The 18,059-nt window shown below is 37.1% G+C and overlaps 1 pseudogene; it reads right to left on the bottom strand.

The window, feature by feature from the left end:
* Nucleotides 1–3,849, bottom strand: part of LOC116866325 — a 49,854-nt pseudogene extending 46,005 nt beyond the window's left edge.
* Nucleotides 3,850–18,059: the final 14,210 nt, after the last annotated feature.

Here is an 18,059-nt window from a genome sequence, read left to right as displayed (position 1 = left end):
CAGGTTTTTACCCAACCTTTCACCACTACAAATAATACTACTTTAATATCTTTGTATACATGTTCTTTGATACTGATATTTCTATTGTTAAAACAGAGTCCCAAAAGCAGAGGCATCAAAATCAAAGAAAATACATATTTTAATTTAGCACCTATTGTCACACTCTTTTATGAATTTTGACAGTTTGGGATGTAGTCCTGTGTATATTTTTATCCTAGTTAAGTCAAAATAATCCTAACAAGATTGAAAATGTTAATACCTACAAGCTGTGCCATCCCACGAAAGATAACAAGTTTCATGCCAACAATGTAATAACAATGACTACTCAAACTATGAATCAAGAATAATAATAATAATATAAATTTAAAAGCAATATAAACATCTTCATTGGGTCAAAATAAAATGTTAACTTTTTTTTATTTGCTTCCCTTGATGATCCTAAATCATTATATTTGCTAGTATTGATCAAGTTTGCTTTTATTAGTATAAACTACTTTGCGTGGGGTGCCTGGATGGCTCAGTTGGTTAAGCATCTGACTCTTAATTTCAGCTCAGGTCACAATCTCAGGGTTGTGAGCTCGAACCCTTCATCGAGCTCTGCGCTGAGCGTGAGTCTGCTTGAGATTCTTTCTCTCCCCCTGCCTCTGCCTACCCCCCTGCCCTGGCTTACACACTCTCTTTCTCTCTCTCTCTCAAAAAAAATACCATATGCAAAGGTGAAGGAGGGAGAAGAGACATGGTCCTACCTGCTTGCTCCCCATTGGCTCTCCATCTTCTTACTGTTCCCAACACCACCTCTTAATCCCAGCAGCAGCAGCCCCTTCCCATAGCAGGAATTGAATCCAGCTGTCACTTTTCCTGTATTTTCAGAACCAGGCTCAAGCATCTCTCAAGGATGCTCCTCCAGGAACAACCAAGCAGTAACCCCTCCATAGAGGTCTGAGTTTCAGTTCTACAGAGTTCCTGCAAGTTTCTAAGTTTTAATCATTCTAATCTTCAATGATTCCAAGCCCTTTGTTCTATATTGTACTAAATGCTAATGAATTGTTCACTTTAAAATGACTACTTTGGAGGCACCTGGGTGGTTCAGTCTGTTAAGCATCTGACCCTTGGTCTCAGCTCAGGTCTTGATCTCAGGGTTGTGAGTTCAAGCCCTGCATTGGGCTCCATGGAGCCTACCTGAAATAAGTAAACAAATAATTTTTTAAAAAAATTTTAAATGACTACTTTTATGCTAGGACATTTAACTTTAATAAAAACTTTCACTTTAATAAAAAAAAAGAGCTGGTGTGGCTTCTGTCTCCACACTGGGCCCTGACTAATAAGTGGACCTTCACTACACAAACAGCAGCCTTCGAGTTTGCTTTTACTGCCTTAGCCACATAGTATTTCATCAGCCCTGGTTTTTGTCCAGGTCTCTAATTCCTGCTGTCCAGGAGAAGGTTGGTTGTCAGAGGAAAGCATTGTCTCAACCGGTGCTGTCCAGTACTGTAGGCCCCAGTCACACATGGCTATTTAAATTTAAATTTAATTAAATAATTCAGTTCCACTGACATTTTTCAAGCACTCATTACCCGCAGTGGCTCGTGGCTACAGGAGTGCGCAGAACATTTCCTTCATGGCGAAAAGTTCTGAGCGGCGTCGGTCCACACCTCTTCAAGGGTCTTTCCGAAGTATTTTGTGGCTGTTCATCAGCTGGTAGTTATAGCCTCCCTTGGAGCCAAAAGGAAAAAAATCAGGGAAGAGGAGGTTGGGTCAGAGCCATGTTTCTTTGCAGCTCTCAGCACTTCGCTCTGCCCTTCCTTCAACCCAGCAGTTCCGCTCTCATCCACCGCTCTCCCTAAACACGCATCAGCAGTTCCTGCGTGTGTGAGTCTACATTTAGTTTGATAACATATTAATTTGAGCTGCAAAATTATGAACTCCTCAAGGCCAGAGTTTTGGGGTCTTTTTCACACACCCTCCCCACGTTCAGTGGTGTATTCCTTGAGCATTCTCACGGAACATCCAAAGAGGCTCGCTCTGGTTTCGGGAAATTCATTCCAAACTGACAAAGTTTGCCAGCACAGGGGTAACACCCTGCCTAAATAAACAGAAGCAATCTGCGATGCTCTACTCCTATGATTTTTTCTGGTTTCGATTTTGTTCATGAGCGTACCACTTCAAAAACATTTCTAGTGCGGCTCAGCTCAAATAACTCCAGTAGGAGATGGTAGCTCTCCTCCGTGAAAACCAGCCCAGCACTAAATCCTTTTTGTTCTCGGGTCACAGATAAGATCCAAGATCAACCCAGAGTAACACAAGACGGAGATACGAGCCAAGCACAATGCCTCTCCCTCAAGACTTCTTCCTGAGTGTGCTTCCTACTTTTAAAGGATAAACTGAGGCATATTAAACGTTCTAAGAAGTGAAAAAAATCTTTGGAAGAGGACAATACCAGAGCAAAAATGGTCAGGAGCACTCCAGGGACAAGAGGTCAGGGAAAGACATTTATGGAGAAATGACAGAGACAAAGTAAAGAAATTATACACTGGCTATATATAGCCTAAAGCCTGGTTGGCTGTTTGTGATTGGTTTTCCTTATGTTTCAATTTCATAACCTTGGGTATTTACAGTCTCAGATTTTGGTTTGCTTACATAAACCAACATGGCATTAGAGCCACCTGCGTCCAGTGGCCTCATTATTTAATTAATTTGCCATGTTTTTGTTGTGTGGCTTTCAGGGAAGACCCCTGAGTATCTGAATGGAAGTTTCCAACCAGAGGGTAACTGATCAATAGTAGTCTTAAATGACTTTTTGTTAACTCTCATCAGATTTTGAAATATTAGTCTGTAGATTACAACATCTTCCTCAGTACTTATGAGAACTGAATACGAGTTTGAGGAAAAATTATGCTTTGTGTAGTTTGCAGACTACGTTTGCAGGCATAAATCTGTATTGGGCTGGTAAGGAGTATTTTCTTCCTAGTTTACTATACGTGTGATATTATCATTCCACATTGAAAGTGGGAATGATCAAGATTCATGAAGGCTTTGGCAAGGAGCTCAGTCTTCTTAACTACAGGAATAAAAAAATAAAATATTAAGAAAGTGGAGGGGCACCTGGGTGGCTCAGTCAGTTTGGCACCCAGGTCTTGATTTCTTTCAGGTCACAATCTCAGGATCATGAGATCGAGCCCCATGTCAGCTCTGTGTTCACTGCACAGTCTGCTTCAGATTCTCTCTCTCCCTCTCCTTCTGCCCCTCCCCCTGTTTGCATACATGCTCAATAAATAAATAAATAAATTCCTTTAAAAGAAAAGAAAGTGGATAAATACAGAGAGCCCAACTGATATAAGGCCTTGAATATCCAATAAAGAAATCCATGTGGGTATGTGAGCCAATTATCATTGGCTCTGTCACACTCCCATCTCTTCCTTCCACTTCCTCTGCTACTTTCTCTCTCCAAGCTTACAGAAACTACGTCCCTCTCTCTCCAAGTTCTATCTGGCCAATTTTCAGAGTGGTTGACACATACAAGAGCCCACTTTAAAATCCTGAACAGACAAATAATATAAAATAGTGGAAGTCATCAGTGCCTTTCTCATTTCCCCTAGCACAGGGTCTTATCCTTTCTGTGCCTACTGCCTGACCTCCAGCTGAGAGCATCTGCATCTCTTTTCCTGAGGGCTTTCTCACAAAGCAGAAAGGAAGTCTCAGGGAATTAACATCCCCTGGAAGAAGTCTTTCTCCAATGACGATGACAGTTGGTATATAAATACCCAGTTCTCTTGTCCCTTGGGTGAGATCACTGTGAAATGTATGTTCCACATTGGCTCCCAGCATTTTCCGGTGGGATGACGCCCTCATTTTCCAAGGTGGTAATTTGCCTTTATTGGCTGCCTTCCCTTCTATTTCACAACCTCATATCCTTACTGATGTTTACTGGGATCATCTCCCAAATAAACTACTTACACTCAGATCTTTGTCTCAAGAGCTTAAAGACACAAGATAATAATAACAGTCATTTGTTCAGCAGATGCCATGTGAGAGGTTGTTCTAAGAGCTTCATACGTATTCACTGGATAAGGTAGATATATCATCATTATGCCCAGTATCCAGATGGGGGAACTGGAGCACAGAGAGGTTAAATACTTACCATTTGACCCTACTCAGCATTGCTCCAGAGCCTGTGTCCCTATACTATTCTGCTCGCTACCTCAAATGGGCCTTAAAGAAATAAATACAAATGAGAAAGGAATAAAATCGAAGGAATTAATTCATAAATTCCAAGTGCCTGGCAGAGGAAGAACTAGCAGACCTGGGTACTTATTAAAGAAGAAGTAAAGAGAAAGGAGCAAAAACGAATGCAATGATGAGATGGCAGCATATGCTTTGCTTGTCTTCCTCTTGAGAGGTGGAGGTTAATTTCCCTCTCTCTTGCATCTGGACTGGCATTAATGATTACCTTGACCCATGGAATGCACCAGAAGTAATATTCTGACCTCCAGGTTTAGGTGTAAGAACCCTCGCAGCTCTGCCTGGGTCTTTTAGGAGACACTTTTCTGGGAACCCTACACTCCGTGTGAGAAGTCTCACCAGCCTGAAGCTGCCACACTGGAGAGGCCACAAGTAGGTGCCCCAATGGATCCTGTCAGATGATTACAACTTTTCAGCCATCCCTGAGAAGGCCCCAAATATCTGCGACCCTCCAAACCTATAGTGTACCAACCTTTCTAAAGGGGTTCATTATATGTACAGAATTTTAGAAAAATAATAAAACAAACAAAAAGCTGGTCTGCTTTTGATTATCACCGTGAACTAGCAATTCTAAACAACGTCAGTGATAAAATATTACTACTTGGAGACATCTTTTGTTACTCTAATTTCTAAACACTTGCTATGGTTATTGTTAATGATATGCAAACAAACTTTAAATTGGCGTATTTGTGTTACTTATGCTTTAATGAACAATGCATTCTAAGTAGAAGTTAATGTGGAGAACTCCCAGTTATCCAGTCAACCCCCAACGCACCCAGTCTCAGCAAAGCATGATCATTTCAAGCTCTCTAAAAGAACCCAGTTCTTCTCTACCATGTATTTCTTCCTTGTGTGTCTCCTTTACTACTCACACAGAACGCTTCATTTCTGACACTTCTGGTCACCAACTGTGTGGAGGCTTTTCCCCACAACAAGCAATTCTCTGTGACACCAGCTGAGGGTCCTACAATTTAACTCGTGTCTGACTTTATCTACTGAGAAAGCATCAGATCCCATGGTTAAGGGCTCAGACCCACAAGAGTGCCCCCCACCCCACATACACATACATATAATTGAGACACAAATCACAAGGCCAGGTTATCACTTGTGCTTCTAATCACTCAGTTAAAATTGAAGGTTCCAATGACTCCCTCTTTGAGTTCAATTAGTTTGCTAGAGCAGCTTACAGAACTTAGGGAAGCATTTATGCTTACCAATTTATTAAAGGATATGATAAAGAATATAGCTAAACAGCCACATGAAGAGATACATATGGCAGAATCTGGAAGGGTCTCAAGTACAGGAGGTTCTGTCCCCATGGAGTTGGCGTACAGCACCCTCCTGGTGGAGATGTGTTCAGCAGCCTGGAAGCTCTCTAAACCCCCTACTATGGGAATTTTATGAAGGCTTCCTCGTGGAGACACAATCAATGATTAAGTTCATTTCTGTCTGAAAGATGGGGCAGGGGAACCAGGGTGAAAATTCCAAGCTTCTGTTCATGACTCCCATCCAGAAGCCATCCAGGAGCCCACCCAGGGTCAACTTAATAGAACAAATGATGCTCCTGGTGCTCTTATCACTTAGTTAGGAACAAGAGTTTTAGGAGCCCTGTGACAGGTGGGCAGTTTTATATACATATCTTATAATTTCACACTCTATTTGTGGACATTGTGGAGTTGTGTATTCTCCAATTCCTGGAGAGCTACGTATTCTTGCATTTAGATGATAGATTCGTATAAACCATGATAGCGTAGTAGTTGCAAAGACAAAGAAACGGAACTTCCATTTTTCTACCTAACCACTTGGAATTTTCTTTGTATTTTAAAAACCTAAAGCAGTGAAACAAGGTGCAAGTTACAAAGGTAATATTAATGTTCAGAAAGAGAAGATTCACACATGAAAATTTTGGCTGAATTTAAATAATATCTCTATAAATTAAAATTTCTTCTTCTATTTTAGTTGTTAATTATTTTAAACTTAAAGAACAAAGAAAATAAAAGGTTGCATCAATGGTACAATTTAGTAATTGTCCAAGTTGAATCATTTGCAGACTTTTCAGCTATTATAAAATTCTTTTTTTTTTTTTAAAGATTTTATTTATTTATTTGACAGACAGAGATCACAAGTAGGCAGAGAGGCAGGCAGAGAGAAAGGAAGGGAAGCAGGCTCCCTGCTGAGCAGAGAGCCTGATTCGGGGCTTGATCCCAGGACCCTGGGATCATGACCTGGGCCGAAGGCAGAGGCTTTAACCCACTGAGCCACCCAGGCGCCCCTATTATAAAATTCTTTTATTAGTTATTGAACAATTACTTATTTAAAATATTACTATATCACATTGTAACCAAAAGTTCAAACTATGTAGATTAGACAGAAAAACTTCAAAACAAATAGTTGTGTACTTTTCCTTTTTTTATTGAACTGTAGTATATTTTTTCCTTTATTTTTTAAACTGGTATGATTATTTATATAAAGTTCAACCAAAAAAATTGAGGGAGGGTTTTGCCTGGGTTGCTTAGTCAGTTAAGCATCTGACTCTTGATTTGACTCAGGTCATGATCTCAGGGTTGTGACACTGAACCCCACATCAAGCTCAGCAATTGGTGTGGAGTCAAGATTCTCTCTCCTGCTCCTTGTGCCCCTCCTCCCACCCACACTCTCTAAATAAACAAATAAATAATTTTTTCACTGTGTCTTTTTGTTTTGTGGGCATTGTAGTTATGAGTTTCATTTCATGTTGTTATTGACGTTAATAATGTGCTAAAAATTATCTGTTCTGTGCACTGTATGCACAGATACACCAGGCCAGTTCATCAGGCAGCTGAATACCACCAAGTGACCAACATGAACACCACGTGGAACAGAAGAGTCACCTAGACAAGCAATCCCTGTCTGAACCTTAGAGTCACGAAATATAATCAAAAAGTCATTGTTTCCGGGCGCCTGGGTGGCTCAGTGGGTTAAAGACTCTGCCTTCGGCTCAGGTCATGATCCCAGGGTCTTGGGATCGAGCCCCGCATCGGGCTCTCTGCTTAGCAGGAAGACTTCTTCCTCCCTGCTCTCTCTTTCTCTCTCTCTCTGCCTGCCTCTCTGTCTACTTGTGATCTCTATCTATCAAATAAAAAAATAAAATCTTAAAAAAAAGTCATTGTTTCAAGCCACTAAGCTTTGAGATGGTTTGAGATAATAGCAAAAGACAACTGGAACATTTCCAAAGATGAACAACTAGAACGTTTGTGAGTCTTCACTTTCTAAAATGGTGTAAGGTGAATTTGAGTTTGTTCATGTGAAGCTTGATTTACTTTTTAAAATGTTATTTGTAATTCTAATATCAGTAGCTCTCAGTTGACAAAGTTCCCTGGTTCTGATAAACTCACTTCCCAAACCATCACATTTCAACATCCTTGAGAACTGCCACAGCGAAGAAAAGCACTCATTAAGGATAACTGGACATACATCATAATCTGAAGGTTTTGAGGAGTCTGGACTTGATTAGTTTAACAACATTTTTTGACCTATCATATGACAGGCACTCTTCTAGGCACTGGGATATAACAGTGAGCAAGGCAAGGTGCCTGACCTCAGGGTGCTGATATCCTGATAAATTATGATAAAGAGTTTACTTTCAGGTATGTTTTACTACAGAGATCATGGGACTATTCCGTCGGCCGTATACAGCAGACATCCAGAAACAAAAGGAAATGCTAGCTGACAGAGCCAAAGATTCTATTTTAAAATGATTAGAATTTGGCATGTGTTTTACTCAGTGATAAAGAATGCATGAAATTTTTAATTTTATGACTCCTCATTAACTAGAATTCCATCATAAACATCAGACACACCTGGATCCAGACACCCAAAGAAAGTGGCAGCTTCTCCTAAGAGAAGCGTGTGTTGGTCCCCAAGCAAAGTCAAAAATTAAGTCAGAATGGGTCATTGCTAGCAGGCAGATGGACGGTAGCCAATTCATAGAAGAAACCAACACAGAAGAAAAGAATCAGGCTGGGTGTATTGCTCACTGTGATGAAAAGCCAGCACCAGCATGAATGGCCTGGGCCAGGAAACCGAGGGCCCGCCGCTGCTGCCCGAGCAGTCCACATGCACTCAGAGAATGAAGGAGAGCCCCACTGTCTCTAGAGAAAATACTGCAATTCCCTCTCTAGAACAATGCCAATAAAACTATTTTTGGATAAAGAAACCTAAGGTAGACATGGGAAGTGAATTGCCAACATCTCAGAGTTAGGAAATGACAAAGCCAGGGTTCAAAATCAAGTTTTCTAATTCCAAGGCGAGTATTCCCTCCAAAGCCAGTTCCACGGCTGCTACAGTTTAGACAGACTTTGGCTAATAACTGTGCAGAACATTTCAACTGGCAGAAGAAGAGCTGCGTGATTAAATTGAACATTCTCACCTTTCATCATGTGGATTTTGAATATTACTTGGAGAGATAAACCTTTGAGTTCATATGGAGAAAAACTGTATTGCATATGAATATTTCATTTCATTAATAACATATTAAGCGCTTTCAAGTACACTTGATCCTCACACAATCCTATAAAATAGGTAGGACTGAATTTCTTATAACTATTTATTAAAATGAGAAAAATAAGACTCAGTGAGACTAAGAGACTTGCCAAAGATGACATAGTTTTATATTAGAGGTGGAACTGGAACTAGAACATATTCTTTATCCAGAAGTTTTTTTATATTTCTTTTTCTATTTTATTAATTCTCTTTTACATACAAGAGGATATATGTTAGGATCAACCACTCAGCTTAAGAACCTGATCTCAGCTAAGATGTTGAAGTCCCTGTACTCTCCTCCCCTAGGGCTGATGTTCACAACTCCCGCGATCATCATTCACATAGAATATAGTGGGAAGGGTGCCCCCTGGAGTTGTGCCCCGACATAGCCTATCCCCAATTCATCTCTCCCCTCAATTCTGAACTGTGTTTATCATTATCTTACTTTTGTTGATATTTCACCACATAACTTTATTACTCTAAAAAATGTTGTTTAAGTTTTCCTGTTTTTTATACTTTGTAAGCAGTCATACTGATCATAGTCGTCTACAACTTGTTCCTTCACTCCATGTGCTATCTCCGTGTTGAAGTGAGTAGCTGTACTTCATTCATTTTCCATCGCAGTATAGTATTCTACAATATGAGTTTGCCACAGTTTTTTTGTCTAGTCTTCTGACATTGAACCTTTGGGTTGCTTCCAGATTGGAGCTATCATAAACAATACAGCTAGAAATATTCTTGTACATGTCTCCACATCCACAGGTATAAGAGTTTCTCCCAGGTATCAAGAGTACACTCCCAGGTAGGAGTGTAATTACTGTCTTGTAAGATTTACATATCTTCAACATTACTAGATAATTTCAAATCATTTTCCAAGGTTTTGTACGAATGTGCATTTTTTTTCATTCAGTTTATAAGAATTTCTGCTTTATTCACATCCTCAGCAACCATTGGAATTATACACTCTTTTTTTTTGACATTATAATGGATATAAAACAGTACTATATTGTATCTCAATGTGGTTCTAATTTGCATCTCCCTGATTACTAATGGATTTGAGGATTTTTTCATAGTTTTTTGGTTATTTTTGTTTCTTCCTCTGAGCAATGGCTGGTCATATCCTGGCCCATTTTCCTGTCAAGCTGCTTAATTTTTTTCTTATTGATCTTTTAAGAGGAATTTGTATATTTTAGGTAACATTTCTTTGTCACTTATATATATTGTAAATTCTTCTCTCAAGTTAATCTTGTGTTTCACTTTATTTAAGGACTCTTTTGATAAACATCTTAATTTTAATACAAGCATGTTGATCAATCTTTTCCTTTATGGACTAATAGTTTAATCTCTAATATGGTGAAAGATATTTAAATACAGCACTGATTCTATGTATTAGACTTTTTCATACACTACTGAGTTCATAAGAATCTATTTAGAATTTTTACATCTATTTTTATGAAATACAGATTCCCTATGACCCTGCAATTGCACTATTGGGTATTTACTCTAAAGATACAGATGTAGTGAAAAGAAGGGCCATATGTACCCCAATGTTCATAGCAGCAATGGCCACAGTTGCCAAACTGTGGAATGAACCAAGATGCCCTTCAATGTAAGAATGGATAAAGAAGATATGGTCCATATATACAATGGAGTATTATACCTCTATCAGAAAGGATGAATACCCAACTTTTGTATCAACATGGACAGGACTGGAAGAGATTATGCTAAGTGAAATAAGTCAAGCAGAGAGAGTCAATTATCATATGGTTTCACTTACTTGTGGAGCATAAGGAATACTTGTGGAGGACATTGGGAGACGGAGAGAAGTGACTTGGGGGAGAACAGAGGGGGAGACGAAGCATGAGAGACTGTGGACTCTGAGAAACAAACTGAGGGGTTTGGAGAGGAGTGGGGGGTTGGGTGAGCCTGGTGGTGGGTATTATGGAGGGCATGTATTGCATGGAGCACTGGGTGTGGTGCATAAATAATGAATTCTGGAACACTGAAAAGAAATTTAAAAAAAAAGATGGGACTTATATACAGATGACTCTAACATTAGTTAATGCATGAACACTTAGGCTTCAGAGTTCTAATACTGATTTTTCAAATAAGCAAAAATTTTTATGGAAAAAGAATTCAATTTATTTCTTATTTTTAAAGTGTAAAAATTTTTAAAAAGAGCATCGGCTATAAAAAAAAAGATTTTCTTTCCTCCTACTCTTTGTAAATCAAGATTTTATCATCCTTATAAAATGAATTAGAGCCTTTGAATTTTTTTAATCTTTATTTAAATCCAATTAACATATAATGTATTGGTTTCAGAGGTAGAGGTCAGTGAATCATCAATCGTCTCTAATACCCAACGCTCATTATATCATGTGCCCTCCTTAATGTCCATCACCTCCTTAATGTCCATTACCCCACTCTCACCCCCTCCCCTACAGCAACCCTCAGTTTGTTTCCTATGCTTAAGAATCTCTTACCATTTATTTCCCTCTCTGATTTCATCTTACTTTTTCCCCTCTCTTTCCCTATGATTCTCCATTTTGTTTCTTAAATTCCACGTATCAGCAAGATCATATAATTGTCTTTCTCTGATTAGCTACTTTCGCTTAGCATAATACCCGCTAGTTCCATCCAAGATTTAAATTATGTCTTCCTTGAATTTTGCTAGATCACAACAGAAAAACTCTGGCCTTAGGCTTTAAAAATGGAAAGATAAATAACTACCAATTCAACTTCTTCAATGGTTATAAGATGATCCAGGTTTCTTCAACCTTCTTAAATCAATTAAAGGTAATCATTGTCCTAAACATTTTCAATTCCTAGGAATTTGTCCACTTTGTTTTTAAATTTAGTGGCATAAAGTTATCTGTAATTTTCTCATGTCTTTTTAATCTCTGCTCTGTTTGTACTTAGTCCTCTTTTTCACTCTTTATTTTGTTTGTGACCTTTCTCTTTTTGATACAAATCTTGCTGTGTACTTGATAATTTTATTAGTATTTCAAAGAGTCAACTTTAGACTTCTTGATTATCTTTATTGTATCTTTTTAAAATTTTATTAATTTCCCTCTTATCTTTATTATTTCCTTCCTTTAACTTTATTTATGTTTATTCTCCTGTGCTTTTTCTAATTTCTAAAGTAACTTGATTAGGTTAATAATTTTAAATTTCTTCTTTTATAACGTAAGTATCTAAGGTTATAAGTTTCCTGCAAGTTCTTTCTTATTTCAGAACAAATTTCTCTCATTCCTAACAAGACTTTTTCTTTGACCAATGAACTATAGAAAGTTTTTTTAGTTTCCTAATGTAAGGTATTGACTTTGTTATCTTATTGTTATCTTACTGATTTCTAACAATTACCTTGAAGTCAATAAACATAATCTATATGATACTGAATCCTTGAATTCTTACTCTATCCCCCAGAATATAATCACTTTTTATAAATGACCCATGCACTTGAGAAGAATGTATATATACCAAATGTAGGGTTTCATTTTCTATATATTCCATTGGATTTAACTTGTTAATTGTGTCATTTAAATCTTATATCTTCACTGATTTTTTTTGTTGGCTTGGTCTATAAATTACTGAGAAAATTATTTAAATTTCCCATGGTGATAGGTGACATTTACCAACTTGATAAATTGTGAACACATAATAAATATATCAGTTTCTGGTTGCAATTCTGCTAACTTTTGCTTTATATAATTAAAGTTATGTTATTAAGTATAATTAAGCATGGAATGACAAATTAAATCTTTAATTATATGCTGGTCTTCTTTCCACTGTTTAATCTTAAAGTCTATTCTGTCCAATATTAATATGGCTACACCAGCTTTCATTTCATACATATTTTCATATCTGCTTATTTTCTCATACCCTTTTGCTTCCAGTCTTTTGGTATCTGTACACCCTCAGTTTGTACGTGTGAGAGTGTGTGTGTATGTGCACATGTGTGCTATCCAGGTTGACATTCGCTTTTAACTGGAGAATTCAGCTAATTTATTCTTATTGAAAACACACATATTTATAGAAAACATACATATTTGGATTTTTTTATCTAGTAGCTGGGAATATGTATATTCTATTTCCATTTTTCTTCTGTTGTTCCAGGAACTTAAATACATATTTAATCTAGTGATACCTGAAATTAATCAATATTTATTGTCAACTAAACAATACTTACACTTTGGAATGCTTTAAATAATGATGACCACCACTGCACCCACCACTTAAATAATAACATATTATTTAATAGAAAAAACTAGACCAGAGCAAGGAGCTTAAGAATGCAGGGAAGAATGGGGCAGAATGCAATTTTAAATATAGTGGTCAATCTGGACGACATTGAGAAGCTATTTGAGCAAAGATGTGAAAGAGATGTTAACCATGCAGAATCTAGGGCAACAACATTCCAGACAAAGGAATCAGCAAGTGCAAATGCCCTAAGGAAGGAACTAGGCTGGAGAATTCTAGGAACAACAAGGACAAAGGAGGGCAGTGTGATTGGAGCAGAGTGAGCTGGGGGATAGTACTAGAAAATGGAGTCAGACAAACAACGGAGGATAGGCTCAGGTTGGGCTTTGTGAGCCATTTTAAGGACATGTGGCTTTTACTTGGAATAACATGTGAAGCCTTCTATAGAAATGACATGAATTGACTTTTACACTTCAAAGCCTCTCCCCTAATTTAAATAATAAGATACTAGAGAACTTTTCTTAAAACCAATATTTTATTTCCACAAATACATGCACATACAGATGTGTTTTACTTGTATAAAAGAGATAAGAAAATCTCATGGGAGATGGTTGCCTTCATGCTGACTATGCCTTTCTTAATCTAAGATTTGGTAGAAAAAAGGTAAAAGCATAGATAATTAGAAAGAAAAGTTGTGCCCTTTTATCCAATTACTCCTCTTTTTGATGATAATCATTCTATCAGGTGTGATGGATATCTCAGCATGGTTTTTGTTTGCATTTCCCTCATGACTAGTGACATTGAAAACTTTTCCATGTACCTGTTGGCCATCTGTATATATTCTTTGGGAAAAATGTCTATAAAGCTCCTCTGCCCATTTTTTAAATCAAATCGTTTTCTAGCTATTGAGTTATATGAGTTCTTTCTATCTTTTATAAGTTAACTCTTCATCATATACATGACTGACAATTTTTTTTTCCCAATTTGGTAGGTTGCCTTTTCATTTTGCTGTGCAGCAGCTTTTTTTTTTTTTAATGTAATACCACTTATTAATTTTTGCTTTTGTTACTTATGCTTTTGGTGTCATATCCAAAGAAGCATTGCCAAGACCAATGTCAAGGAGCTTTTCCTCATGTTTCTTTCTAGGAGTTTTATGGTTTTGGGTTTCAGGTTTAATTTTTAATCTAATTTGGGTTAATTTTTGTGAATGGTTAAAGATAAGGATCCTTTTACATGCTTCTCCATGGGTTTTCCAATTTTTCCAATACTATTTATTGAAGGAATTATCCTTTATCCATTAAGTATCGTGGCTTTCTTGTCAAATATACTTAACCATGAATGTTAGGGTTTATTTCTGGGCTTTCAATTATGTTCCATTTGTCTATATGTCTGTTTTATGGTAGTACCATATTGATTTGATTTCTTTAACTTCATAGTATCATTTGAAATCACAAAATGCGATGCCTTCAGCTTTGTTCTTTCTTGGCATTGCTTTGGCTATACAGGGTATTCTGTGGCTCTATACAAATTTTAGGATTAATTTATCTATTTCTGTGAAAAATGCCACTAGGATTTTAACAGGGATTGTATTGACTATATAAATGGCTCTGGGCCATATAGATGTTTCAACAATATAAATTCTCCTAATTCATGAATACAGAATATACAAACACAACAAATTATTGTGTCTTTTTCAATTTCTTTCAACAACATCGTATAGATTTTCCATGTACATATCTTTCACTTCCTTAGTTAAATTTATTCCTACATATTTAATTGGTTTTGATGCTATTGTGAATGGGACTGGGTTTTTTGTTTGCTTTTTTGTTTTTCAGATAGTTCATTGTTAGTGTCTAGAAATGCAACTGACTTCTGTGATTTGTATCCTGCAACTTCACTGAAATAGTTGATTAGTTCTAACAGTTTTTTGGTGGAGTCTTTAAGATTTTCTATATACAAGATCATATCATCTGCAAACAAATACATTTTTACTTCTTCCTTTCCAATTCATATGCCTTTTTTTCTTGACTAATTTCTCTTGCTAGGACATCTAGTGCTATATTAAGAGAGGTAGTGAGAGTAAGCACACTTGTCTTGTTCTTGATCATAGAGGAAAAGCTTTCAATCTTTAACCATAAACTATGGTGTTAGTTATGGGTTTGTCACATATGGCCTTCATTATGTTGGGGGTTGTTAAGAGTTTTTATCATGAAAGGATATTATATTCTGTCAAATCTTTTTCTGTATCTATTGAGATGATCATATGTTTTTTTATTTGAAGATTTTTTTGATCATATGATTTTTGTCTTTCGTTCTATTACTGTGGTGTGTCACATTTATTGATCTGCATATGATGAACCATCTTATTTCACCATGATGCTGACATCACTCTCATAATTTATTTTTAAAAACATTTTTAATTCCCCTAAATGTTTCCATATATATTTAAGCTATTTCTGATTTTTGCTATTAGAGACAACTCCAATGAATAGCTTTGCATTTCCAACTTTTTAACTTCTTGCATTTCTTCCTGAGTATAAATGTCTAGATGTGGTATTGCTATGTCAATTTTCTAATTTTCAACATTCCTAACTCTTTGGAATCTTCTTGTTCATTTGACTTTCTGGAAAATGATTGAATGTATTCTTTCAAAATAGTCACCCCCACCCTGTTGGTCAATAAATCCAAGTATTACCCAAGCTGTATAGTGCCAAAGAGTATTTAGCCAGGTGTGGACAGAGAAAGAACAAGTCAACTATCCTGAATCCTCTGGGATGTGTGCATGATGGTCTTCTCCCACAAGGAAAACAAAACAAAGACACGGCAAAAACTCAAAGAAAACTTTGGAAGGCTAAAACCTGCTATTCTTTGGTCTCAGCATTTCTGATGATTATTATGTCATTTGCAAATGATGGCCCAGGTTATTCTGCTCAGATAACACATATTTCTCTTCTCCAAAGATGTTAGCCTTTTATGTCTTCCTTCTAAGTGTTCTTTAAAATGTTGTCTCCGGAGAAAAGAAAAGAATTAAAAACAAGGAAAAATTTCTGGCAGAACAGTATGATCTGCTCCATTAAATGTGCTCTGTCTTTCCTCCAGTTTCTCCCCACTTAATAACTCTTCAGAAAAAAAAAAATTACTGATAGAATTATTTTCCCTAATCTCTGTGTAGTTTAATTTGGAACCATTCCTAGACCAACATCCAAAATAAATTAGGGCAAGTGAAAAAGGTGTAGCTGACCTTAACCAAAATTCAAGTAATCGCTCATGGTTGGTTCTGTCAGAAGAACTGATGATTGGAAGGCAGGACTGTGGTAGCAACTAAGAGAGAAAGGCTTCAACATCTCTTCACCTCTCTGAGTGGTGAGGAGCTTGCTGGTTGGAAGAGTGGAAGTTGGGAGGCAGAGGACAAAGAGTGGAGTGGCATCCTGTAAAGAACACCAAGTTGGGAATATAACAACTTTGGTTTGTGGGTTGAGACCCAACTCTTCCAACTGTCAGCTTGGAACACATCATCACTTAGTGCTTACTCTCACTACCTCTCTTAATATAACACTAGAAGTCCCAGAAAGAGCAATTAGTCAAGAAAAAAAAGGCATATGAATTGGAAAGGAAGAAGTAAAAATGTATTTGTTTGCAGATGATATGATCTAGTATTATCACTCAGAAGCAGTAGAGTATAATGGTCAAAAACCCAGGCTTTGGAATCAAGCAAAGGAAAAATAGAAGACCTTGTCCCCAAACCCAAGGAGCCTGGATATTGGAATTTTTTAGTAACTAAACAAAAAACATTAATTGTCAGAAAACTTCTGTTTATAGCAATGTCACTACCAGTGGAGAGGAAGATTGACTCTACCTTTGAACCGTGTGTCTGCTATTTATTGGGACTCTGGTTTTGTCTAAGTTACTTTACTTTTCTCAGCCTGGGTGTCCTTACCTTTAAAATGAGGGTAATTATGCCTACTGAATAGGGTTGTAGTGGAGATTCAATTTATAAAGTACTCAGCAGAGTGCTTGACACAGAATGTTATAGCTATGATTGTATTATTATGATTATCCTTTCTAAATCACAATCGATTCATCTGTGAAAGAGGATGTTACCCGATGATTACTACAGTTCCTTCTAATTAAATTTTAATTCAAGTATCTTACATTTAAAATACTGTGCAAGCACAAAATCTGCCCCTACACTTATAATTTAATCATAGTGTGTTAGCTTTAAAAAAATACATATGTTGTTCACTTGCAAAGTATTCTCAGATAAATAAGATCATCATGGTGAAACGCCTATCACCATAATTAGCAACAGAGCTCTCAACTACCATTTAACCCAATGAGGTACGGAACATGCACATTCAAACACAATGATCTCATCCCCTATCCTCACCTCTCTGAACTCTTTTCCTGCAACACTCTTTCTCCCTAGCCCTCCCCAGCCTCAGTAGCTTCCTTGTTATCCCACTGAATAATGGATAATGCATAATCTCAACTTAGAGTGTTTATACTTACTATGTCCTCTTCTTAGAATATCCTACCTCTAGATGTTCACTGGTCTTGGTCCTTCATTTCATGCAAGTCTCCCATCAGAAAGGATTTCCCTGACCACAACCCTCCATGTTTTTGGTCTTTATCCCTATATCCTTAGTATTTATTGCCCCATATATTACATATATGTTTGTTCTTATTGATGACCTTCACTATAAAGTATGTTCCATAATAGAAAAGATTTTGTTCCTGTTCCTGCCGGGATCCCCAGAGTCTAGAAGTATGCCTGGTATATAGTAGGAACTTAGTAAACATTTGACAGTTGAATGAATGAATGGAAAAGAAAGGAAGGAAGGAAGATGAAAATAAATAAAGACCCATGAAGAGTGGATCAAAGATTAAGAGTAATCTGTTATTCCTTTTCTAAAAAATACGTATATAATCTGTTAGGAGCCTTTATTACTTCAACTGAAAGGTACTTTTCTTTTCCCTTTTTTTTTCCCTAGCCTTAGTGAGATGGTGAAGTTTTAATTCAAGCATATGTTTGGCTGTAGAAAGAGTGGCAGGAGAGAATGTTTTAGGCTGGGCTATAATTTACTCAGCCAACTTTGTGA

The sequence above is a fragment of the Lontra canadensis genome, unplaced genomic scaffold (assembly GCF_010015895.1).
Source record: "Lontra canadensis isolate GAN:19392208 unplaced genomic scaffold, GSC_riverotter_1.0 scaffold1, whole genome shotgun sequence".
Lineage (NCBI taxonomy): Eukaryota > Metazoa > Chordata > Mammalia > Carnivora > Mustelidae > Lontra > Lontra canadensis.
Note: the sequence above shows the minus strand (reverse complement) of the source record. Positions and strands in the feature narration are given on the sequence as shown.